Source organism: Leopardus geoffroyi, chromosome A2 (assembly GCF_018350155.1).
Source record: "Leopardus geoffroyi isolate Oge1 chromosome A2, O.geoffroyi_Oge1_pat1.0, whole genome shotgun sequence".
NCBI classification, from domain to species: Eukaryota; Metazoa; Chordata; class Mammalia; order Carnivora; family Felidae; genus Leopardus; species Leopardus geoffroyi.
The window spans coordinates 68,443,885-68,470,941 of NC_059331.1; positions in this window are offsets into that span (position 1 = coordinate 68,443,885).

Here is a 27,057-nt window from a genome sequence, read left to right on the forward strand (position 1 = left end):
CCCCCATAAGGCCTTGTAAAGTTTTCTTTTATCCAAAAGAAACTTTCCAAGCCAGAAAGGAATGGCATGATATATCCAAAGTGGTAAATGGGAACAAGGGGCGAAACCAATCTACCCAGCAAGGCTATCACTCAAAACAGAAGGAGAGATAGAGTTTCCCAGAAAAACTAAGACTAAAGGAGTGTGTGACCATTAAGCCAATCACGCAAGAAATATGAAAGGGGACTCGGAATGGAAAGGAAAGACCAAAAGTGACAGTATCAAAGTAAGAAACACAAAACCAATAAAAATGAGTATTTCTGTAAAAAATCAGTCAAAGAATTCACAAAATAAAAGGATGTACAACATGAGAGCATATTTCTAAAACATGGAGAGGAGAGGAGTAAAGAATAGGCTGAAGGGCACCTGGGTGGCTCAATCGGTTGGGCTTCCGACTTTGGCTCAGGTCATGATCTCTCAGTTTGTGAGTTCGAGCCCTGCATCAGGTTCTGTGCTGACAGACCAGAGCCTGGAGCTTTCTTCAGATTCTGTGTCTCCCTCTCTCTCTGCCCCTTCCCTGCTCATACTCTGTCTCTCTCTGTCTTATACATAAATAAAACATTAAAAAAAAGAAGAATAGGCTCAGACTCAAATGACCATTAACTTAATATAGACCACTCTATGAAGATGATGTTATTGTGCAAACATAACGGTAGCCACTAATCAGAAGCCACTAATAAATATGTACAGAATAAAGAGAATAACATTCGGATTTTTCACTAAAGAAAATCAGCAAACCATGAAAAAGACAAGAAAGGATCACAGCCCTAAAAGAAATGCTGAACCAAGCCCACCTGTCAAATCTCAAAAGCAGATCCAAATGGATCACACTGTTTCCGACTAATTTGACCAAGCTGTTGGAAAAAACTCAAGAATAGTTGTAAGATTCACAAAGTGCACAGCATCAAAAGAGGTAAGACGCATGATGCCTGCCATCAAATCAAACATTACCAGACATGCAAAAAGGAGAAACATATCACACATTTAAAAAAAAAAAAGAGAGAGAGAGAGAGAAAAGCCAGTCAGTCAGAACCGATCCCAAACTTACACAAATGTGGGATTCGGCAGAAAGAAACATTAAAGTGGCTGTTATAAATGTATGGCTTATTTGAAACATTAAGAAGAAACAGAAGGTGTTTTAAAGATGAGCTCAATAGCACTTCTAGACAAGAAAACTACAATGTCTGGGGGGTGAAAATTACAGTGGGTGAGATTAATGGCAGGTTAATGGCAGTTGAAGAATGGAATAATAATGAGCTTGAAGACGTATCAACAGAAACTATCCAAAATAAAGCAGAGAGAGGAAAGAAAATTTAAACAAATGAAGATTTTCCATGAACTGTCAAATAAAGGGTCATATAAATGAACAATTTGAATCTCTGGAATGAGGATGGGGGCAGAAAATATATTTAAAGAAACAGTGGGGGGAAACCTTCCAAATATGTTGACAATTATAAACTCAGACTGAAGAAGCTCCACAGAATCCAAGTACAAGATATAGGCATACAACTGTACCAAAGCATCGAATACTGAACATGCTCAAGAATAATGAGCATGTTCTTTAAATTGTGGACTGGGCCATATCACACACAGAGGAATGTAGATGTGGATGAAAGGAGATGCCATGTCAGAGGCAATGCTAGGGAGAAAGTGAGTAGCATCCTAAAAGTATTGAGACAAAACAAAAACAAAAACTGACCGGAAGCCTAGAACTTGATATACAAAGATCATATCTTTAAAAAATGCTGATGAAATAGTTTTTCATATTAGGGCAAGAGAATTTATCACCAGTACAGATGCACTATTAGAAATGTTCTAGGCACCTGCGTGGCTCAGCTGGTTAAGCGTCTGAATCTTGATTTCATCTCATATCATGATCTCACAGTTCATGGGATCAAGCCTGCATCGGGCTCAATGATGACAGTGCAATTCCTGCTTGGGATTCTCTCTCTCTATTCCTCCCTGGATCATGCTGTCTCCTCTCTCTCAAAATAAATAAATAAACATTAAATAAAACATATGTTCTAAAAAATTCTCTCAGGAACAATAAAATTATACCATATGGAAATAGAGTACTACACAGAGGAATAGGTACAGGTATTTGCCCATTGGCAAATAAAAATAAATCATATTTCCCTTATAATTTAAATATTTTGAAAAGATAATTGACTAAATACATAACAATGTGTAAGAGGTTTGTGACATATCAATTAATTAATCAAATGGAAATAACAGCATAAAGTATGGGAGTGGAGACAAGGAAGTATAGTAGTGTAAGATTCTTACAGTATATGTGAAATGGATGTATCACTTGGAGGTAGACAGGGAAAAACTTTATTAAAAGAACTAATGATAATTAACCAACGATAGAAATAAAGAAAAATAAAATAATAAAATAAGCTCACAATAAAAAATGACAAAAAAAGGAAAGAGAGTTGGGGGCAAAGAACAGATAGGAGAAAGAGAAAGCTAGTAGAAAGATAACAGCTACACCTAACCACTTAATTAATCACCTTAAATACAAATTATAATATTTCTCCAATTAAAAAATAGATTGGATAAATAGAAAGTCCCAGATGTACTCTACTTATGAGAGACACATGTTAAATTTATGAACACAAGTTAAAAGTAAAAGCTTAGGTCACTGTGTTGTATACCTGAAACTAATATAACATTGTATGCCAACTATACTTGGATAATAAATTTAAAAAGCCAAAGCTTAGAAAATAGATATACACAGCTAACACTAATTAAAAGAAAGTGGGACATACATTTTAGGATGACCGTCATTCAAAAACAAAACAAAACAAAATAAACAAAAACAGAAAATAACAAGTATTAGCAAGGATGTGGAAAAAGAAGAATCTTGGGCATTGCTGGTTAGGAATACAAAATGGTGCAGCCACTATGGAAAACAGTATGGTAATTCCCCAAAGAATATAGAATTACTATATGATCTAGCAATTCTCCACTTCTGGGTGTATGTCCAAAGAAATAAAGGAGGGACTTCACCAGATATTTATACACCCATGTTCATAGCAATATTATTCACAACAGCCAAAAAGGTAGAAGCAATCCATAAGTCCACCAATGGAAGAATGGATAAACAAAATGTGTAATATACATATAAGAGAATGTTATTCAGCCTTAAAAAAAGAAGGGTATTTTTGACACAGGCCACAAACGTGGATGAGGACATTCTGCTACATGTAATAAGCCAATTAACAAAAGAACAAACACTGTATGATTCCACCTATGTGGTTTTCCTAGAGGAGTCACATTCCTAGAGAGAGAGAGTAGAATGGTGTTGGCCAGGGGCTGGAGAAGGAGGAATGGGGAGTTATTGCATAACAAGGTGAGAGTGACAGTGGGGAAAGACGAATGATGGATGATGGATGATGGTGATGGTTGTACAACCACGTGAAGATGATTAATGCCACTGACCTGTACACGTAAAAATGGTTCAAGTGGTAAATTATATAGTATGTATGTTTTATCACAATAAAAAATTGGGGTGGCTATCATAATATCAAACAAAATACATTCAGGAGCACAGAAAATCATCAGGAATCAGGAAGAACATTTCATGACGGCAATGAGTCAATCCATCAAGAAGAAATAATTTGTGTACCTTGTACCAAAATATCAAAACATAGGAATCAAAAACTGAAAAAATAACTAGAAAAGCCTACAGGTATCAGTGGTGATTTCAATAATAATTTCTCAATGATCAATAGGTTCTATAGACAAAAGAAATATTTCACCTAATTGATATAAATAAAGCATTCCACTCAAAACTAACATAATTATTCAAAATACGTGAATATGAGATATTTACTACGATAAACTAAATCCTGTACCACAAATCAAACATCAATAAATTTAAATATATTTAGGTAGGGGCACCTGGGTGGCTCAGTCGGTTGAGCGTCCAACTTCGGCTCAGGTCATGATCTCGCCGTTTGTGAGTTAGAGCCCCGCGTCGGGCTCTGGGCTGACAGCTCAGAGCCTGGAGCCTGTTTCAGATTCTGTGTCTCCCTCTCTCTCTCTGCCCCTCCCTGGCTCATGCTGTCTCTCTCTCTCTCTCTGTCAAAAAAAAAAAAAAATTAAAAAAAAATTAAATATATTTAGGTAAACAAAATGTATTCACTGACCACAAGTCTCCAACTACAATTGATTTAAGCTGAAATTTACTGGGGTGCCTGAGTGACTCAGTCAGTTGAGCGTCTGACTCAGGTTATGATCTCATGGTTTGTTAAGTTCGAGTCTCACATGGAGGCTCTCTGCTGACAGCACAAAGCCTGCTTGGGATTCTCTCTCTCCCTCTCTCTCTCCCCCTCTCCCATGCATGCTCTCTCCATCTCTCTAAATAAATAAACTTTTTAAAAAAAACTGTCAAAAAAAATTCACAAAAAATAAACTGAAACTTAGTAATAGAAAGCTATCCGTAAAATCTCCAAATATTCCGAGCTACATAGGGCACTCCTAAGTAATGCTGGGTTAAAGAAGAAATAAAAGGTAAATTAGAAATAATTAAATTATTACAATACAATAGATAGTATTTAACAATAGAATAGAATAATTGGGATAATAGTGTCTAAATAAATGAAAAAGTTTTCAAAAATTACCATGATGTGTGGGATACCATTGAAACAGCATTAGGAAACAAAAAAAAGTTATAGCACTGAATATGTAATTTAAAGGAAGACAGCTCAAATCAATTAACTCAGATTCTGCCTGAAGAAATTATTTTAGATAAGAACAATAAAACAGTTAAAACCAAAATAAGTAGAAGAAAAATTAAGATCAGTGTAAAAAGTCAGGACTGCTAACGAAGTTCACCATGTGTTTTATAACCTACACTCTTCCTCGTTTGGTTTTAAAATTTTCCATACGACATCGAATAATCTTCCCTCAGATACTTCACGCTAACATTTTGATGCCCACTTCCGCCAGCAAATGTGAGGTATTCTTTTCAAGGAAAAGAGCATATCTGTTATAGTATTTATGTATTAAACATTTGACATGCACAAGACAGTGTATTTTTTAAGTTTATGTATTTATTTTGAGAGACAGAGAGAGAGCATGCAAGCAGGGGAGGGGCAGAGAGAGAGAGAGAAGAGAGAGAGAATCTCAAGCAGGCTCCACGCTGTCAGCCCAGAGCCTGACGTGGGACTGGAACTCAAGACCCATGGGATCACGACCTGGGCCAAAATCAGGAGTCAGATGCTTAACTGACTGAGCCACCCGGGCACCCCAGAACTGTGTATTTGACATGCATCAACAGTTTTAAAAATTGTATTAGGTTCCTGTTGTTTTAATGTGTCCGTAATTCATTGTCTTTTTTTTTTTTTAGTTGTGAGAACCTCACACCATTTATTTCATAAGCAACATGTATTCCTTTGCACAATTCTGCATAACATGGTAAATATTAGGAAAACGTATGTGCATTATGGTAGGATCTACTATACATCCATAAAAACAGAATGCTCTCTGTTCAAAAATAGAAAAGAATAAACTACCGATATGTGAAGACATTACTACAGATACCATGGTTATCAAAAGGATAATAAAACACTTTTATGAACCACTCCATGCCCACGAATTTGATAACATTGAAAAATCCAGCTTCATTTTTATTAGAATTAATAAGGTCTATCTTTTTTCTATCCCTTTCCTTTTCATATCTAGATGTCTATACTCAAGGTGGATTTCTTGAAGGCATTATAAAGTTAAGTCTTGTTTTTCTAATACACTCTGGCAATCGGTGTCTTTTACTTGGTGTATTTCAGCCATTCAAATTATTACTAAGTGGGACTGATATCTATCATGTTTATAATTGTTGTCTATATGCTGAAGCTATTTTAGGTTCTCTTGGAAAAAATTCTCTCTCTCCCTATCCATTTATTTTTAATTGTGCTATAATACACATAACCTATAATTTGCCATCTTAACCATTCTATTTTTTTTTAATTTTTAATGTTTATTTATTTTTGAGAGAGAGAGAGAGAGAGAGCACAAGTGGGGGAGGGGCAGAGACAGAGAGGGAGACACGGAATCTGAAACAGGCTCCAGGCTCTGAGCTGTCAGTACAGAGCCCGACGTGGGTCTTGAACTCGGGAACTGCGAGATCATGACCTGAGCCCAAGTCCGATGCTCAACTGACAGAGCCATCCAGGCGCCCCTGCCATCTTAACCATTCTTAAGGGTACAGTTCAGTAGTACTAAGTACATTCACACTGTTGTGTATCCATTGAGACCATCCATCTCCAAAACTCATCTTGCAAAACTGAAACTTTGTTACCTATTAAAGAATAACTCTACCTTCCCCTTTCCTCTCTGCCCCTGGCACCCACCATGCTCAGTCTTGTGTCTATGGATTAGACAACTCTAGGCACCACCTAGAAGTGGGATCATGTAGCACCTGTCCTTTTGTGACTTGCTTCTTTCACTTCACATCATGTCTCCAAGGTTCGTCCACACCACAGCTTGGGTCAGAATTTCCTTCCTTTTTTAGGTTGAATGATACTCCTTTTGTGCATATATACACCTTCTCTGGTTTTCACTGAGCATTTGATAGGATTCAATTTTCTCTTCTTTCCAACACATTAAATGTTTTTCTTTAAAAAAATAGTGGTTGCTTAGACGTTTTAATATACATTTACAACTAATCTAAATCCACTTTCAAATGAATCATACCACCTCATGTTTACTACTGATACCATGTACCAGAATGCTCCCAATCCTTCCTCCTTCCCTTATGATATTGTTGTTGTTCATTTCACTTAGCCACTTGGTATAATCATCCAATATGCTGCTATGATTATCTTCAACTGTCATCTGTTAGATCAACTGAGAATAAGAAAACTAAATGTTTTTATTTTCCATTTAGTTATTCTACTCTGACGGTCTTCTTTTCTTTATGTGCACGCAGTTTATGACCTATATCTCCTTCCTTGTCTGTGAAAAAGTTATGCTAACATTTCTACTGTCAACTAATTTCCTCAGTTTGTGTTTCTCTGAGGAAGTGTTTATTTCTACTTTGGAAAGATAGTTTCGCTGTATGCAGATCTAGGTGTGTTTCTTTTTTTCAACATTTTAAATACTTTCCTCTCTTACCCATTTTTAATGATTTCTTATTTTAATTTTATTTAAAAATTTTTTTAAGTTTATTCAATTTTGAGAGAGAAAGACAGAGTGTGAGCAGGGGAGGGGCAGAGAGAAAGAGAGGGAGAGACAAAATCCAAAGCAGGCTGCAGGCTGCAGGCTCCAGGCTCTGAGCTGTCAGCGTAGAGCTCGACATGGAGCTCGAACTCATGAACCGTGAGATCATGACGTGAGTGGAAGTGGACACTTAACCAACTGAGCCGCCCAGGTGCCCCCTTTTTTAATGTTTTATAAAGTCCAATGGTACAATCAATGCAATTGTTATCCTAATTACTCTGTAGGCAAAAGTTGTTTGTTTGTTTCCGGCTTGAGGACCTTCTCATTCATTGTCTTTGGCTTTCTGAAATTTAAATGTAAAATATAACCAGTGGGAACGTTTTTTATATTTCTCCTGCTTAGTGTTCTCTGTGTTATGTGGATCACTGGTTACATCATCAACATGTTCTTGGATCTTGTTTTACTATTAGAGCCACCAATCTATTAATCATAATTATTTTAAATTCCATATCTAATTATTCAAAATATATATTATATTGCAGCCTGGTTGTGATGTGTTTATTTGTTTGTTTGTTTGTTTTCCTTTAGAATGTGTTTGTCTTAACTCTAGCATCCCTTATAGTTTCATTAAAAACTAGATGCGAGGTATCAGGAAATAGGACCTGTGGGGTTTTATTGTGTCTGGTTTTATGCTAAGCTAGCTAGGGACTGTGCGACGTTTAATGTTTGTTTTAACTCTTGGTGCCAGAGGCTTCACTTTGCCCTAGTTCTATATATATATATATATATATATATATATATATATATATATATATGTATACTACATATATATGTATGGAATACATATATGGAATACATATATGGAATATATATATATGGAATAAATTCCATATATGGAATATATATATAAATCCCATATGTGGAATATATATATATGGAATATATATGGAATATATATATGGATACATATGGAATATATATAATATATATGGATATATATGGAATATATATAATATATAATATATATGATATATATGGAATATATATAATATATAATATATATTATATATGGGATATATATATATGGATATATATAATGTATATAATATATATATGGAAATAAATATATGGAATATATATATAGAACATATGTATGGAATATATATATTTGGAATATGTATATAGAACATATATATGCAACGTATATATGGAATATATATATATATATGGAACACATATATGGAATATATATATATGGAACACATATATGGAATATATATATATGGAACAAATATATGGAATATATATATATGGATATATATATATATATGGATATATATAAATGGAATATATATAGAGAGAGAATATATATATATGGAATATATATGGAATATATATATGGAACATATATATATGGAATATATATGGAACATATATATATGGAATATATATATATGTGGAACATATATATGGAATATATATATATATATATGGAATATATATGTATGGAATATATATATATATATATGGAGTATATATATGGAGTATATATATATATATTTTTCCCATTGTTGTCTTTGCATTTCCTTAAGAAATCCTTTTTTTTTTTTTCTCCTTAAAATCTCCTTAAATGGGGGTCTGCATCTTGCTACTCTCTTAGCTGTAACCCACTGATGGAGCCCTTTTGATATTATGGTAAGCTACTGGGAGGAAAGCATTCTATCAGATTACGATCGAATCGCACCTTTCCAGTGGTCATGAGTCCCCTCACTCTGACCTTGAGAAGCTTTTCTTCACCTTTTTCCCCTTCCCCTTATGTGAGCGAGTAAGGCAAAGGGGATTGCATTGCCTCATTAGGTTCCTGATAGCCCCTTGTTACAGAGAAAGCTCTACGAGTATTTCAAATCGTTACTTTTTCCCTCTCTTTTTCCAGAAAGGGAAGGGGTTTTGCTCTGATATTTACCAGGAAACCCTGATGGATATCCTGGAGGTAAAGCCTATGAAAGGGAGCAATTCCTCACCACTGTATCCCCAGGAGGTCTCAAGGTAATCCACATTCTGTCTTCAGCAGTTCATCAAAATTACCACTGAAGTGTTCTTTTTTAAAAATAAATAAATAAATAAATAAATAAATAAATAATGTTTATTTGTTTTTGAGACAGAGAGAGAGAGGGCAGAGTAGGATGCTTAACCGACTGAGCCACCCAAGCGCCCCCACCACCGAAGTGTCCTTTCTTACTTGCTGTTGACTGAGCAACTTCTGTTCCTGGTCAGCTCATCTCAGCCGTGATTCTCTGTAATCGTTTGTATCTGTATCTTGAGTTTTGGGGTGGTGTGGCAGAGTCCCCTTCTTAGGGAACATGGTGAGAAAAAACCTCAAGATAAGGGAAGGCACCCTGACTATGTGCCTATGTGACATCCCTCACGACCCTGTAGCATGAGACCCCCAATCAGACTATATGTCTATACGTCACCCATATATGGGAGACAAAGAAGTAGAAATGCATAAAAGGCTACATCACGTGGTGTTTGGGGCTCCGGTTTTTGGGTGCAAACCCTCTGAGCACACGTCAGCATGAATAACATTGCTTCCTGGAACGAAAAGCCTCAGTGTCACCACTCTCTGTGCAAGAATCCCGCTACAGTGGTGGTTTGCCCAGTGGCTTAATTCTCTGATGGGGCTCACTTATTGATTTTTAGGTTTTTCTGTTTTGTTTTGTTTTCCAGTTTTTTGTTTTCTCGTTGGAAGGATAACTCACAACTTCCAAACTCCTGACATGTCAAAACTAAGAAATGCTTTTCTCCTTGATTTCATCTCCGTTGTAGACACTAAACAGTAGTGTTCTTGGCTGCCCATCTCTCTTGCCCTTTGTGTGCACCATGTTTTATGAACCATCTCTGTACTTTCCTTCAGGTCAGAAACCTCTGGCTGTCACTCAGAATCCGATGCTCATTAGGATAATTGTGTCCATTTGCTCCCTACAGTTAGGCTCTGCACTTGTATAATTTCAGCATTCCCTCATGCCTCCTGCTACAGACAGCCCGCCTCCCTCAATCACCCCAACCTGAAGAGGTCAGCAACCACAAAACCTCCCAATGATTATGGTGCTGTGCCCGCAGAACAGTCTTTAATTTCTAGCAAACAGAGTGCGCTCTGTGATCACCCATGGAAAAAAGCCAGCTGGGGGGTGTGCCAGTCATATGTGATACAACCATGCTAGCAAGGCAATTTTCCTGAGCGTGTTGGTTCTTTTCCTCCGCTAGCCTTCCCGGAAGTGCTTCCATTTTTACTTCATTTCATTGTTTGGTGCAAGATTCCTAGAATGTTCTATGGCGGGTTTTATGGCCACATCTTCAAGGATTCTTTGTAAAGGTATAAAATACTCATCGCTGTCCTCCTTCTACTTGGATAATATCTCTCTTCTCCAGATTTGTATTGCCATTCTTGTTGCATCATCTGTCATCCTCGGGGCCCAGCTCTGTGCTGAACTGACTACTGCCAGTGCCTGTTAGCTAGGACCTGTGTCTTCCACAGTGTAGACTCCTAATAAGCACCACTTTTTTAAGTTTCCAAGAAGGCCTTAAGTTGGTAATGACTTACTATTATGTTATTATTTTTTTAATTATTTTTTTCCAAAATACCAAGAGCACCCAACAAGATATTTAATTTCCCACTATTGGTAAGAATGGCTTCCTCGTACCTCAGACACCTGAGATATTACCAGCCACAGACGTCCTATCATATTTCCCACTAGTGAAAATTTTGTCAACTGCACTATTGCATCATCCCAAGGGCTATTTATATTTTATCTGTGGTGGCCAGTTGGTAGGTGATTCAACTTTACAATACTATTTTGGAGTTTGGTCCTATGGCTACTCTAAAAAAAACAAATAAAGTTTTAGAACAGCTGCCTGGAACTAGACTCTGAGACTGTGTATGGCTCATAGGAGGTGTACTGGGGAAACACCACCTATATGGAAGGGGCCAAGCAGGATTGCACATAAGGATACGTAGAACTGTCAGGAAGTTGCAAAACAGGCAAGAACTTGCTATTATGGGGAATTCTAGAGTGGGCGTGGTGATTTTTTTTAAGTTTATTTATTTATTTTGAGAGAGAGAGAGAGAGTGTGTGAGCTTGAGCTGGGGATGGGAAGACAGAGGAAGAGAGGAAAAATCCCAAGCATGCTCTGCATTGTCAGAGTGAAGCCCGATGTGGGGCTCAAACTCACGAATCATGATATCCTAACCTAGGCTGAAATCGAGTCAGATGTTTAGTCAACTGAGGCCCCCAGGCGCCCCAGGCATGACAATTTAAACATGTTCGTTATTATTATTATTATTTTTTTTAACGTTTATTCAGTTTTGGTAGAGAGAGACAGAGTGTGAGCAGGCGAGAGGCAGAGAGAGAGAGGGAGACACAGAATCCGAAGCAGGTTCTGGGCTCTGAGCTGTCACCACAGAGCTAGACGCGGGGCTTGAACCCAAAGAACTGTGAGATCATGACCTGAGTCAAAGTCAGAGGCTCAACTGGCTGAGCCACCCAGACGCCCCAATTTAAACATGTTCTGAATTGAGGTACAAGGACCAGAACTTGTACCTTGTGTTGACTGTTTATTTGAGAAGGATCTACTCTGGAGCAAGTCCCCTTCGCTGGCCAATTCTCAGAAAGCAGCTTGTAAGCTTGGACTCAACCGTCCTAAAAGGAACAGGACAAAGTACCTTGGTCTTTCAGCAGCACTGGGTGGCATCGCCCAGCATCCAGTTTACTAGTCCTCATCAATAGAACTTGCTTTTATTCCGAAACTGCGTTCACAAACACGAATTAACAAGTAATACAACCGCATTTTAACAACCTAGACAATTGTGTAAAGATTCGTATGTTTCTAAATCCTTTTCCACATTACTTTGCAGTGGCCCCCTTACCAGCTTCTCCCTGGCACTAAGTCTCACGAAGACGACCCTGAGCCCACCGCCGAGGGTGTAAGAAAAGTCCACGAGGAAAGATGTTGTGTTCTCAGTCCTGCTTTAACAATTCAGCTCTGCATTTCTCTTGTATCTCTTGCAATTCTTAACACTTCGCTTAATGCATTATTTGCTGCTAAACAGATTGTAATGTACTGCGTCGTTCAATTTTATAAATAATCCGCATTGCCAGAGGACCAGACAGATACAGAGGACCAGACAGACACAGGGAGGAAGATATATTTCCCCACATATACCAGATTGAGAGGCCACAGGGTAGAATTTGAAACCCAGTTGCTCTAAATCTACATATAGTATTCCTCTTATCACACAACCTTTAGGAATGTTGGAGGAAGTTATTTATTTACATTCCCTTAGTTAGAAAAGTAATTAATTATATATGAGCTATTTTGAGTGCCCATCATTATAATCTTGGCAGCTTCTATATGGGTTCAAGAAACGTAAACATTCACATTTCTTGTTGAATATTCTGGCATGGAGTTGAGATTTCCTGAAGTACCCATACCATTCCATTGAATAGATCTATGTTGTTTCCCGCACCCCCCGCCCCATAGAATCATTGTACTTTCATAGAACACACTGTATAGAGTTATAATTAAATACAAAAGTTACATATGTATTTGAGATCCCTTATTTTTGAGCAGTATAGATGTATACCATTTAGCTTTCTGGATAAGTGCCTCTAGAAGACCATTCTTGTCCATTTTAATTTCAAGCTGCTTCAATACAAAAAAAAAAAAAAAAATAAGTGAGATCCTAGGCAGATGGTTGTGATTACATAATGCAATTTAAAGCCCTATAAAGGGACACAAAACTTGCTACGCCACTTAAAATCTGTGAATGCATTTTGGACAAATGGAAATAAAATAAGGATAAGTGGGGGAAAAAAGCCTTTGCTAATCTGTTGTTAACGATTAAAACATGAGATTAGGAATATCAAAAAAAAGTGCATTCACAAACAAAGAGTCTGAGGCTCTAGAAAATTAAAGTGCTCTAAATTTACGTGATCATTTTGGTGGCTTCTCGGTTAAACACTGGAGGATCTGGGTTAACCAGTTGGGTTAACCAAACTATTGTAAATCAAGCCTGATTATTCATATGCTCCATTCATATATGCATTATTGTGCGCTGAAAATAAAAGCTAATGGGCGTGTTCACACACAGAAGGCAAAGCCACATGCCTGTGGTCCAAAGGAAATTCAAAAATTGCTCACAGCTTATAGCTTATTTCTGTTTAAAAATAACTATTTTCCAAATCTAATGTCCTATTTTTTTTTTTTTTTTAGTTTATTTATCTATTTTGAGAGAAAGAGAGAACGAGCTGAGTAGGGGCAGAGAGAGAGGGGGACAGAGGATCTGAAGCAGGCTTGTTGCTGACTGACAGCTGAGAGCCCCATGGGGGTCTCAAACTCATGAACCGTGAGACCATGACCCCATCAGAAGTTGGATGCTTAACCAGCTGAGCCACCCAGCTGCCCCTATCGTTCTATTTCATCCACATATGTAATCTACATTGCTAAGAATTTTTATGTTGATAGTGACCTTAAAATGTACTTGTTAATAACAAAACTAATGGCGACAAAATTGACTCATTCTTTCCACATATCGCCACAGAAAAAGCGTAATGCGTTGCTAATAAATTCATAGATTCAGATTATTTAAGGACCACCGCAGAAGCTGTTTCATCTGTGATGTGAATTCTCCACACTTACTGTTAATTTCTCCGGGTTTCTTTCTTCTTATATACCATTTCTGAAATCTTATGTCCAGTCTATTCTAAATAAATATGAACTTATCTTCCATGGGTTTTTTCCCAACCTACTGAAGGTCACATATTTTTTCCCTAGAGTTCCTGCAGTTGTGTTTACATCGTGTTTCTGGTTAGCAGCAAACATCAATAAACAAAACCATCAAGGATATTTATGACAAAAATTAATTTTAAACATGGAACAAGAGAGGTAATAAAATAATTTTCCAAATACCTTACTTCATTCAGTGATTTCAGATAAAAGTATTTGAGATTTCATTCACTTTCCCTCCATGTTCTAGACTTCTCTTACACCAGCAATTGCAAACAAGTTTCCAATTGTGTGTGTGAGAATATGTATGTACATAATTCTCTGCCCCAGTTCCTGTCACAGAGCTCCTGAAACCTCTGTCATTTCCAAAGTGATAAGAAAATTAGGTGCATTTCTTGTTCTAATGTCTGTGTCTGGCCCCATCTTTGACGCAGGGTTCCTAAAATGCTTGTGATTTCCTAAGTGTTGGGCATCTTTTGTTCTGATGAGGTGGCTGTGAGGAACCCTGGATGGCTCTTGGATGGAGGCTGGTCACCAGAAAGAACAAGCCATTATTAGAAGCTTACAATTGTCAACATCACCTGGTCCCCACACACATTTCTCTAGAGAGGGGAGAGAGGCTTGGAATGGAGTTAATAATTAATCAAGTCTACATGAGGAAGCTTCTATTAAATCTCAGTAGTGGAGTGTTTGGAAGGCTGCTGGGTTGCTCAATGGATCCACACGGGGATCCTGAAAACACACCAAGTCTACAGGGAATAGAAATTCCTGCACACAGGACCCTCCCAGGTCTCTCCTTGTGTGTCTCATCTTCTGGCCATTCATCTGTATTCTTTATCATATCCTTTAATAAACTGGTAAATGTAAGTAAGTGTTTCCCTGAGTCCTGGGAGCCACTCTAGCAAATTAACGAAACCCAGGGTGGCTGAGTGGTTCTTGGGAACCTCTGAAGTAATGTGGTTGATCAGAAGCACGGGTGACAAGCTGGATTTGCTCCTGCCGTCTCAAGTGTGTGTGTGTGTGTGTGTGTGTGTGTGTGGTGGTGTAGTTTTCTGCAACCGAACCCTTAACATGTGAAATATGGTCATATCTCTGAGTAGATAGGGTAAGAATTGAGTTACGTTGTAGGACCCCCAGCTGTGTGGGGAAAACACACACACACGCACACACACACACACACACACACACACACACACACACACATTTCATGACCAGAATTGTTTAAAGAGTTCTTTGTGAGGCATAAAGGACACCCACATAGTAGGGAAGAACTGGGCTTTTTCCTATACAGGAAAGAAAAATCTGAGACCTTTTTTTAAGTTTGTTTGTTTATGTATTTTAAATTTTTTAATGTATATTTATTATTGAGAGACAGACACAGAGCGTGAGCAGGGGAGGGACAGAGAGAGAAGGAGACCCAGAATCCGAAGCAGGCCCCAGGCTCTGAGCTGTCAGCACAGAGCCCGATGTGGGGCTCGAACTCACAGACCGCGAGACCATGACCTGAGCCGAAGTCAGACTCTCAACCAACTGGGCTGCCTACACGCCCCAAGTTTATTTATATTTTAGAGAGAGAGAGCACAAGCAGGGGAGGGGTGGAGCGAGAGACACACACAGAATACAAAGCAGGCTCCAAGGCTCTGAGCTGTCAGCACAGAGCCTGATACAGGCTTCGAACTCACGAGTGTTGAGATCATGACCTGGGCTGAAATCGGACACTTAACCAACTGAGCCCCCCAGGTGCCCCTGAGATTTATGTTTTAATACTGTGGCATGAGTATATGTCACTATCTCCGTATATCTGACCAGGGAGGAGGCAGACAGAGGGGGTTGTACCTGACACTTCTAGTTGGTCTGACTCCAAGTGCCAGCAATTTCAGGGTAGCACTTTGGCCCCATGACTGGCGCTATCTCTTTGTAGGTACAGCCAGAGATGACAAACTTTGGTCTCTGTTAGCTCAACAACTGGATTTAGGCACATTGGGTTAGACTGCTAACTGTCACACCGTGTGCACACAGATGACCCTCTTTGCGTGCTGTGGACGGAACTACCCCAGGAATCACTAGCTGCCTGCTAAAGGAAATGCATCTCTGAATGTACCTGTGTTCAGTCAACTTCAGGTTGTCATCTCTATGACACATGCTCCTCCTTTTGATGTAACTTGTACTATTTTTCCTTAACCTCTCCCACGGGTGGAGGGAGATGGGCAAATAAGACGCCGATATCCAATGATATTGGAAAGGTAGGGGTTGCCAGTAGGCAGGGCTTCTAAGCTTTTCTTAAGGTGCTGCGATTCCATTCTGGTGCAGAGGAAAACAGTCACTGAAATATCTTAAATGGATGTGACTTGACACGTTTACTTTTGCAGATTATTCTGTGCCTGCGTGGAGAGGAGCAAAGGAATGGTAATAGGAGTGAGACTGTGTCTGTGCTATCCAAGTGGGAATGTAGATGGGGAGAAAATGTAACACTTGATGTGTTTTATAAATAGAATTGATTCAAGACCTGACCTATGGGGGGAAAAATGAACGAGAGAGAGAAACAGAAAGAGAGAGAGACTTCAAATACGTCCATAAATGTGGTGACCTTTAATGAGATGGTGTGACTGGTTATGGAGAATTCTTAGGGGTCAAGAGTTGATGTTTAGTATGTGAAGTCTGGGGCACACCATCTAATCACATAGCTCCAGCAACCCTGTCTTAATGGCTCATCAAATACTTGAAAAAATGTAAATTCATCAAGAGGCAAGTCAAATATTTGACAATCCTTTTAGAGTCAAGATTGACTCTTGTAAGGTGAATATTACATTTATTTTGTAAGCACTGTCAATGTTAAAATACTCCATGGTTTTCAATCCATCTGATATTTTCTCTCATTAAGACAACTCCACACAAAATATAAGATAAAAACAGGGAGAGAGCAAACCATAAGAGACACTAAAATACAGAGAAGAAATCGAAGGTTGCTGGAGGGGTGTTGGGTAGTGGGGATGAACTACATTGGTGATGGGCATTCATGAGGGCACTTGTTGGGGTGAGCACTGGGTGTTATATATAAGTGATAAATCTCCTGAAGCCAATATTACATTATATGTTAACTTATTTGGATTTAAATAAAATTAAAAAAAAAGATAACTCCACACATATTTTATTTAGTTAAGATTTTAGAAAATGAAGAAACAGAGAGATGCAAAATACTATGTATTTATACCAATGAAAGGCATGGTTGACACAATTTGGGGTATATTCCTTAATATTTTTCTCCCTATATTTATATGACTAACCTAAAACTGTGTCTAAAACTCTATGGAACATTTTTGATTATGAAGCATCACAACAAAAGCCTGTGCTTTATAGGCGATCGTAAGACGTCACTTTCTACTTTTACATTGGAAGCACATTTCTTACCCATGTGTTAAAGATGAAGCATTCTAGCCTGGGTCACTGGAGATCCATTGATAATAGAGTAAGTAAAATCCTGTTTCCTCCCACTTTCTTCATGATTTATCTCTGTTCTTAGCTTCTACACATGGATAGCGTGGTCCAGGTTCATATAGGCATCTCTGTTGACCAGACAGCAGTGATCAATAAGTTCTCTAGTGACTAAGACCCCAGTGAACTCCCTGGACATCTTAGTAAGATGGACCTGATGGTCTAAAACATTCCGTTCTCTTCCTTTAGGCCGGGGGCCTGTTTTTCTCCATTATCACTTGAACAAGCAATTATTATTCAGTTATTAACCATGGAAATGGTCTTTCAAAAATCCTATTACTAAAATATTTACATTATTGCTGTTTTGCGCTTTAGGGAATCATGATAATAAATCACTCAAACTACAAGAATGGCCGGTTCCTAAAGGAGAGATCTCCGTAACTTTACAATAACCTTGAATTTAAGAAGTGCGTTTGCTTCTTTTTCTAGATATACAAATACGCAAGACTTTAGCACATGCAGGAAAAACCCTGACACAGACATATAAGGAGAAGCAATCAAAGAAAAAAAACAAAAAGTGCATCAAAACCAAAACTGTGCCTTTTGTGTATTATAATACCAATGCCATAATTGGAAAACACGTGTTGTTCCTCACTCCGGATGTATTGTTTTCTCTTCCTTTTTTTCTACATGAAGTACAGAATTATTTATAATTATTCGATTATATAAATATTGCACCTTGTTCATATAGTATATTCAAGTTTGAAAGCGAATAAAAAAGGGACAAACTCCTCTAAGCTTTCACTTTGGCGTCATGCATATACACATGTCCACATAAACAGCTTATTTAATTTTTATGAGCAGTGCACACGCTGGAACTATGTCAGACTGGTCAGTATTTTCTTTCCAATACCCAAAGTAAACAGAAGTCACACTGTGAAAGAGTAGCTTGCTGGCATCGAATTTAAACTTGGGTAGTTTATCATGTAATTTTTATGCTCAATGACATTGGGCTTTGATAACCCTCTTTGTCCATCGCCACAAAAGGGAACTCATAATCAACAAAATTGGAACTCGCTGGCCCAGCAAGGCTGCTTTTCCCATTTGCAACCCCCAAACACAACTGGAGTCTTTGAATTTCAAAACTCTATGCTTACCTTCCTTCTCTTCACCTACACTTTCTCAAACAATTTGGTATAGTTGATTAAACTTTTGGCTTCTAATTTCAAATGCACTCAAGTTCGCCTCTCTCATTTTATTCCCAGATCAATTTAATTGAATTTTTTGATGTTAGTGTTGGTGAGAAAGAATTTTCTCTGCCCTTCAAGGTCCTTCTAGGTGAGCTAAGAATCAAATTGACATGCGGTAGATTAACAGGTGAAAATCAAGTTTAATAGGGAATGTATGGGGAATCCACATAGACATAACATTCCAAAGGCAGTGGGGCAATGTGATAGTTAGCTAAGGTAAGCTAAGGAGGGCAGCAAGGGGCTGAAGACACAAAAGAGGAAAAAAACTATTAGCAGGGAGACGAAAGGAAATGTTTGGAACACAACCATTGCCCTATTTATGTAGATAAGATTTTTTTTTTTTTTTTTTTTTGGTAAAGATGAGTTTGTGTTAATAGCTCTCTTCCTTGGGATGTCTGGGTGGCTTAGTTAAGTGTCTGACTCTTGGTTTTGACTCAGGTCGTGATCTCCGGGTTTATAAGATCAAGCCCCATGTCACGTTCTGCTCTGACAGTGTGGAGCCCGCTTGAGATTCCCTCTCTCTCTCTCTCTGCCCGTCCCCCTGCTTCCAAAATAAATAAACTTAAAAAAAAAAATAGCTCCCTTCCTTGTATAAATGGGTACTTGAGGGGGAGATAAGGAGCCTTTCCTGAAAATGCTGGGTTTTGATTTCTTTTAACTCAAAATAACGTTCATGCCAAAATGGCCCATCTTGGGGCTACTTGCCATTGGCTTCTGCATTAGCACTCACAATTTTCCAAAAAAGCTCTTGGATTACCCAATAATATATATAATATCACTATGACAAATTTGCTACTAATGTTTACCATGAAAACTGTGTTTAAATAGCTTGTCTTGGGGCGCCTGGGTGACTCAGTCAGTCGGTTGGGCGTCTGACTTCCGCTCAGGTCTCAATCTCGTGGTCCCGTGAGTTCGAGCCCCGCGTCGGGCTCTGTGCTGACAGCTCAGAGCCTGGAGCCTGTTTCAGATTCTGTGTCTCCCTCTCTCTCTGACCTTCCCCCATTCATGCTCTGTCTCTCTCTGTCTCAAAAATGAATAAACATTAAAAAAAAATTTTTTAAGATAAAAAAATAAATAGCTTGTCTGCCAACTCTATTGCTATCTATTTCATTGTTATAGAGTCTCTAGCAGTTTTTGCAGGTCAACAAGTTAGGATATTGGGATTCCATATAAACTAGGAAGACACGTGAATGTCAAGCAAGATCAGAAAGAGGAACTCATAATAATTGTTTTTAGTCGTGTTTTTTTTTAAGTTTAGCTCTTGTGATAAACTGAGTAATGTCTTTCAAAAGTGTCCATCTTCCAAAGCCTGCAGCCTGTCAATATAACCTTATATGGCAAAAGGAACTTTGTAGACATTAATGAATTAGGGATCTTCAGATGGGGAGATTGTTATGCACCATCCCCTTGAGACAAAGCCACAAGTGTCTTTGTAGAAGGGAGGAAGGACATTTGACAGAGAAGTAGAGGATGCGTGGGCAAAGCAAGAAGTTGGAGTGATGCAAAGGAGGGACGTGAGCTGAGGAAAGAAGGCAGGTTCCAGACCATCTCCCAGAGCCTCCAGAAGGAATGAAGCCCTAATGCCATCATGCATTTAGTCCAGTGAAACTGATTTCAGACTTCTGGCCTCCTAAGTGGTAAAATCATAAATTTGTGTTGTTTGCAGCCACCCAATTTGTGCTAATTTGTTAAAGTAGCCACAGAAATCTAATACAATCAGGGCACCTGGGTGGTTCAGTTGGTTAAGTGTCCAACTCGATCTCGGCTCGGGTCATGATTTCATAGTTTGTGAGCTCGAGCCCCACACCGGGCTCTGTGCTGGCAGCACAGAGCCTGCTTGGGATTCTCTCCCTCCCTCCCTCTCTCTTTCTCTCTCTCTCTGCCCCTCCTCTACTCATGCTCTCTCTCTCTCTCAAAATAAATAAATAAACTTAAATAATGTAATTGAGTCACAGAAAATAACACACAAGAGGAATATACAATAAGCTATAAAATATAAATTTCAGTGTAAACAGAGTTGGTTGGCGTATATATTCATTTCCTAGGGCCGTCATAACAAATCACCACGCATTTAGTGACCTAAAACAGCAGAAATTTACTCTCTGACAGTTCCAGAGATCAAGGTGTCAGCAGGGCTGTGCTCTCCCTGAAGGCTCTAGGGAAGAAATCTTCCTTGCCTCTTTCAGCCTCTGCTGGCCCCAGCAGTTTCTTGGTTTGTAGTGAATTCCTCTGTTTCCACTTCACATTGCCTTCTTCTCTGTATATCACTGCGTCCTCTCATCTTCTTATAAAGATGCCAGTCATTAGAATTAGATCATATCATCTTAAGATTCTTAATTAATTACATCTACACAGATCTCGTGTGCAAATGAAGTCACATTCTGAGGTTCCAGGTATGCATGAATTATGGTGGAGAACACTAGTTACCCTATTGGAGTGTATTCATTTTCTTTTGTTTTATTCAAAAGTTCCCTATGATGTTGAATATGAAGAGGATAAGCAATGCTGAAGTTTAGAGAGTGTATGAAATATTTTTCATATCATAGCTAGTCTTCTTCTTACTTCAGAATTCAAAGAGGTAATTAATTTCTGTTAAAAACTGAGGCAAAAAAAATCTTACAGATATAGGACCAAGAGGTACCAGATTGAAACTTTTGTTTTCCTAGCAGTTGGTTGAGTCCGCCAACATCATTAAGGTCCTCTAAAAATTATATTAGGGGTGCCCGGGTGGCTCAGTCGGTTGAGCGTCCAACTTCGGCTCAGGTCATGATCTCCAGGTTCGTGAGTTCGAGCCGCGCGTCGGGCTCTGTGCTGACAGCTTGGAGCCTGGAGCCTGCTTTGGATTCTGTGTCTCCCCCTCTCTCTGCTGCTCCCCCACTCATGCTCTGTCTCTCTCTCTCTCTCTCTCTCTGTCAAAAATAAATAAGCATTAAAAAAATTATATTAAACTATGAGTGTAAAATCTTATAGACATGAGCCCTCAACAGGAACGTATACCTGGTTGAAACAAATCTTTTAAATTATTCGTCTTCGGGGCGCCTGGGTGGCGCAGTCGGTTAAGCGTCTGACTTCAGCCAGGTCACGATCTCGCGGTCCGTGACTTCGAGCCCCGCGTCAGGCTCTGGGCTGATGGCTCAGAGCCTGGAGCCTGTTTCCGATTCTGTGTCTCCCTCTCTCTCTGCCCCTCCCCCGTTCATGCTCTGTCTCTCTCTGTCCCAAAAATAAATAAACGTTGAAAAAAAAAATTAAAAAAAAAAATAAATAATTCGTCTTCCTCCAACCAATTAGTAAAACCTAGTGTATGTGCCATCTTGTCCCTTTCCCCTTCTCCATCCCCCTCTTGTTTTTCTACCCCTTCTTCATTTTTCTCTTCCCTTCCTCACCTTTCTATCTGGATTTCAAACAGTATGTGGATGTGTATGTCTTCAACACCCTTCTCTTTTACCAATAATTAGAAGAACAGCAGAAGCAGGTCAACCTAGAATGATGGCCAACCACGATTTCCGGATCCAAAGACACAATTGTCTTTGGATATTCACTCAATAATAACAACAGAACCAAATGACACTTCTCTGACTAAAATGCCAGAGATATTATTATAATTTTAAAACAGTGTCTTAAACAGTGGCCTCCTGCCAGTGATATCAGCCTCACCTGAGGACTTGTTAGAAATGTCATCATTGGGCCCTATTACATGCCTCTTGAATCATGCCTCCGATAAGATATGTAAAGCCCTGCAGGTGATACCAATACATGCACGAGTTTAAGAACCACCAGTTTAAAAAAGTATTCTTGATCTTTTGGGGACCTCAGACAATTTTCTCTAAAAGTTTTCCCACCATACCTTAGAAGCAAGACTTAGTACCTTGAGAATAAAACTGTATCGCATTGCTACAACAGGTAAAACCTTAATGAAAGAAATTGAGATATGATTGCAAGTGTACCTTCTCTTCTTTGGAATATTTGTCTTGTTTAATCTCTTTGAATTTTCATTATTAGAGTAGGAAGGGGGCTACTCAGCCAAATTTTATTCTATATCTCATTCTATGCTTCTAAACTGGGATAAAGGACTTTATAAAAACATATCTCAGTAAGAGATCCACGTTGTGATATAAACCCCAAATCAAGTACTCATAAAGACACCTGGGTGCCTGGGTGGCTCAGTCGGTTAAGCATCCGACTCTTGATTCTGGCTTAGGTCATGATCTCATAGCTCATGGGATTGGGCCCCACGTCTGGACTCTGCACTGACAGCACAGAGCTTGCTTGGCATTCACCCTCTCCTCTCTCTGCCTCTCACCCACTCTCTCACTCTCTCTAGAAATAAATAAGTAAACATTAAAAAAATAGAAAGATGCATGCTTCTCATCTGTTGTCAGGAGGTATATATACTAACTGCTCACTCTGTTACCACTGTGCCTGCAATCTATTTTTCCCTAGGAGCCAAAGTATTCTATTAGCAAAGTCCTATTCCAATCCCTTAAAAAACTTATTCTGAAAAGTCCTTGCATGTTTTCCTACTCTCTATAAGACCCTTTATGATTCTGCTTTTTCTGCTTTTACACCAAGACTCTCACAGTTGGTCAGGATGTGGTTTCCTTTTCTTGTTCCTTCATAAATCGAGGTATCTCTCATGTTATAGATTTAGACCCTGATATGCTATCTGCTGAAATGTTCTTGGCTTTACAATTTAAATATATCATTTAGAGTGCATATTGTCAGGAATATTTCCCATTTTCATGGATTTCCAGGGCTAAAGGCAAGGCCTGTCACATGGAAACCATCAGCTGAATATCTGTTAAATGAACGAATCAATGCATGATCAAATAGACGTCACTTAAGTGATGGTATCGGCAGTCTGGTATATAATTTGAGGATGCCATGTTTCAGTCAACTAGTAAATTCATGACTCCCTCATATGCTTGTCTTTTCATGAAAGGATATGCAGGAGAATGAATTCGCTGTGGAAGATATCCTAAATGCTTCCATGCGATTGTATAAGACTGAACACATGCAGTTTATAAGTTTGAGTTTACAAAATAGATCGGTTAACATGTGAGGCTTAGACAGACAAGAGTGTATATTATTTTAACACCATTCTCAACAATGAGATATCCACTTGAGTGTGCATGGAATTGGAAGACTAGTCATTACTGAAGTTATATCCCAAATAACCTACATTTAATAAACAGATACCTACATTTAAATTTTTTTCCTCTAAGGTCATTCTTTGTGGGTTCCTGAGGTCATTTCATATCATCAGCCTTTCTCCTAAACTTAAAATATTACTTTTATCACTAACGAAATGGCCATTATCTGATGCAGACTTTTATATTCCCAATAAACTAGCAGAACTTATAAGAAAATTCATCTAGGAAACCTACAGGCTATTACTATAGGCAACAGTTTACCATACTGCAAATTAACTACATCTGACCTGTATAACAGGCTGTAGCTTTATATTAACTTCTCTCTTAAAAATAAAATGCCTGAACTATCCAAAAATATTTATAATTACAGAACAGGATTTTTAGAGCGATTATATGGTTGGATAGATTGCTGTAGAAGTCATTTACATGAAAAGCATAATTAAGCATAGGAATGAATGAAATGACTAAATCAGGAAGTTTAGAGAAGAAATGAACAAGAAGGCCAGGAAAATGGGAAGCCATGCTTTGAAGGAGAGTAGCCTCACTTCATCTCTGAAACAGCCCAAGGATTTGTTCATTTGCTTGCTTGCTTGTTTGTTTTTAACACAGTGTTTTGTTAGTTTCTGGTGTACAATATAGTGATTCAATAATTCCATATATCACCTGGTGCTCATCACAATGAGGATACTCATTAATCTTTTTCTCCTATTTCTCCCATCTCCCACCCCCAGCCCCCCAACCTTCAGTAACCATCAATTTGTTCTTTGTAATTAAGAGTCTGTTTCTTGATATCTCTCTCTCTCTCTCTCTCTCTCTCTCTGTTTTCATAAAACTTCAACAAAGAGCATGTGTACTTTTCACATTCTTCTACTCTTCTGTTGGGTAAATAGAAATAATGAAAGGGAAAAATAATAAAAATTTATCATTGGTGCAAAACCATTGGCTTTGTGATAGTTCATGTTTATGTAGACTTTAGACAAAATTTTGTGCTCCTAAGAAAAATCACCATACTTTAATTGGTGTTTTAAAATTCAAATCAAGGGTAGTGTTCCAAAATGTGATCTACTTTCTTCAGTTCTGCCAAAATTTCAAGTCATAGGTGAGTGGAGAAAACAGAGATAGACTTAGAAATCAGAAACATTAAGAGAAACATATTCAGGAGGATGGTGAATAGTAGGAAGGCCAAAATTCAGGGGTAATTGAATGGATGGCTACTGAGTCTGGAAATGTAACAAATATAAATCACTGCTTCCAAAAAGCAGAAGAATGCATATGTAGAATTCTAGAAGGATGAAAATAAATTACAGGAGATTTTTTAAAACCTTTTTAAATCTCTTTTTACAGGAAGGTAAGTTACAGGTAATAAACCTTGAAGATGGGTTGTTCATTGAATGATGAAGATGAGTCTCCAAGAAAGTGAAAAAAAAATTAGTTGAGATTACAGACTTGGAGTTCCAAACCTAAATAGATTATCAACTGGGAAGGGAGAACAAGCAGACATTTAGAGAGACAGAATTAAGCATTAATCTGTTCAAATAATATGCCATAAATATCTATTTAGTGTATAGATCTTGTCAAGAAGCATTGGATTACATAAACTAATGCTTCCCACAGACGATGGTTTTATCAGAGCTTATCATCTAGAAGGTTCATTAATATCTCAAGAGATTAAATAATAACACATTAACTAGGTAGTAATACCAAGCGACTGTATGAGTCATGATGGGCTAGTCTTTGTTGATCTAACATGTCAATTCAGACTCTCAAGTATTTAATATAAAAGGCAAATAAAGCCTGAGAAATTCCTCTCTGTCACCATAATTAAGAAATTACTGCATTAGGGGATAAGAAAAAGGGAGGAGATACACAGCTTCTCAGGACCCGTGGCTTAAAAAAATTATACTCTACACGTCTGTGCAAAGTTTTGCAAAGGATGTTGGGAAATAGGAAAGCAAGACGCAATTGGTGGGCCCTGATTGTCCCTGATTTGTTCAGAAGTAAAATGTGTGTGTGTGTGTGTGTGTGTGTGTGTATTTATTTAATATAAAAATATACGGGTATGTTTATATGCATATGTAAATATTTATCTACCACATATATGAAAACGTGTGTGTGTACCACTTAACTTGAATAAGTATTAAGAATGCTAGGAATTTAGAGAAAAGGATACCATCTTGTCAGTATTAATTGAGAATCTTCTATCGAGGACTCACATTTGTTGACTCTGGAGATACAATAATTAATAAAACAAAATAAAACCCTCCCTTCCTGAACAGAGCCCATGTTCCTGTGAATAAGCTATTCACTGCACAGGGCTTTTAAGAAAGCATAAGATTGCCTTTATCAAGGACTGTCTTGCCTACAACTGGCCCCAAATTAATATAACATTCTAATAATAATCAAAGCTGTTGATGAAGACTTTGGTAAAGTGTGGGTGGGTTTGTGAATCTTATTTTGTTTTCACATCTTTTTTTCGCTTCTTTTTCACCATTACTTCTTGGTTTGGGCTATATAAGAATTTGAAGTTTTCATTTTGTTTTCTTTTGTGTTTTAATTGCTTCATTTTTTCTCAACTTATTTCCTTTGCTAAATGTGTCTGTCAATTTTTTTTTCCAATAGATACAATAGATACAACTTTAATTAGGTTATTCAACTCAACATGGTATTAGCATATGAACGGATTCAATTTTATACACACTGTAGAGTGAATATAATGTTTATTCTATTGTTCTGGACATAGTAATCTTTGTTTAAAATTAAGATAATATTGAATGTTATGCCATATATCTCTACATGTTTATGACTCATTGTGTAACTCTGAATAGTATCGTTTCACAACTGTTTCTGTGTCTTCATTACATAACATCTTCACAATGTATTTTCTCAAAATTATTGGCTATGGGAAAAAGCAAAACTCACAATGATGACTACCTCGTATAGCTCAAAATTTGATGTTTGCTAAGTAACTAATTCCTTATCAGCCAAATAATTATTCATGATAAAGATACAGTGAGCATCTTGAAGAAAGAATAAAGACGTGGAATCTTTAAAACTGGAAGATATGAAAAATGTAATTTTGTCACGCAACCTGTTTTCTCAGTTTTATGTTTTCTCAGATTTATTTCTATCACTTCTACATCTTTTTAAAATGTCCTTTGATGTGGCCATTTTTTTCTAAGAGATTATTTGTGTGCTGATAATCTGATAACGAATGCTCGATGCCTGGTAAAACAAATCAG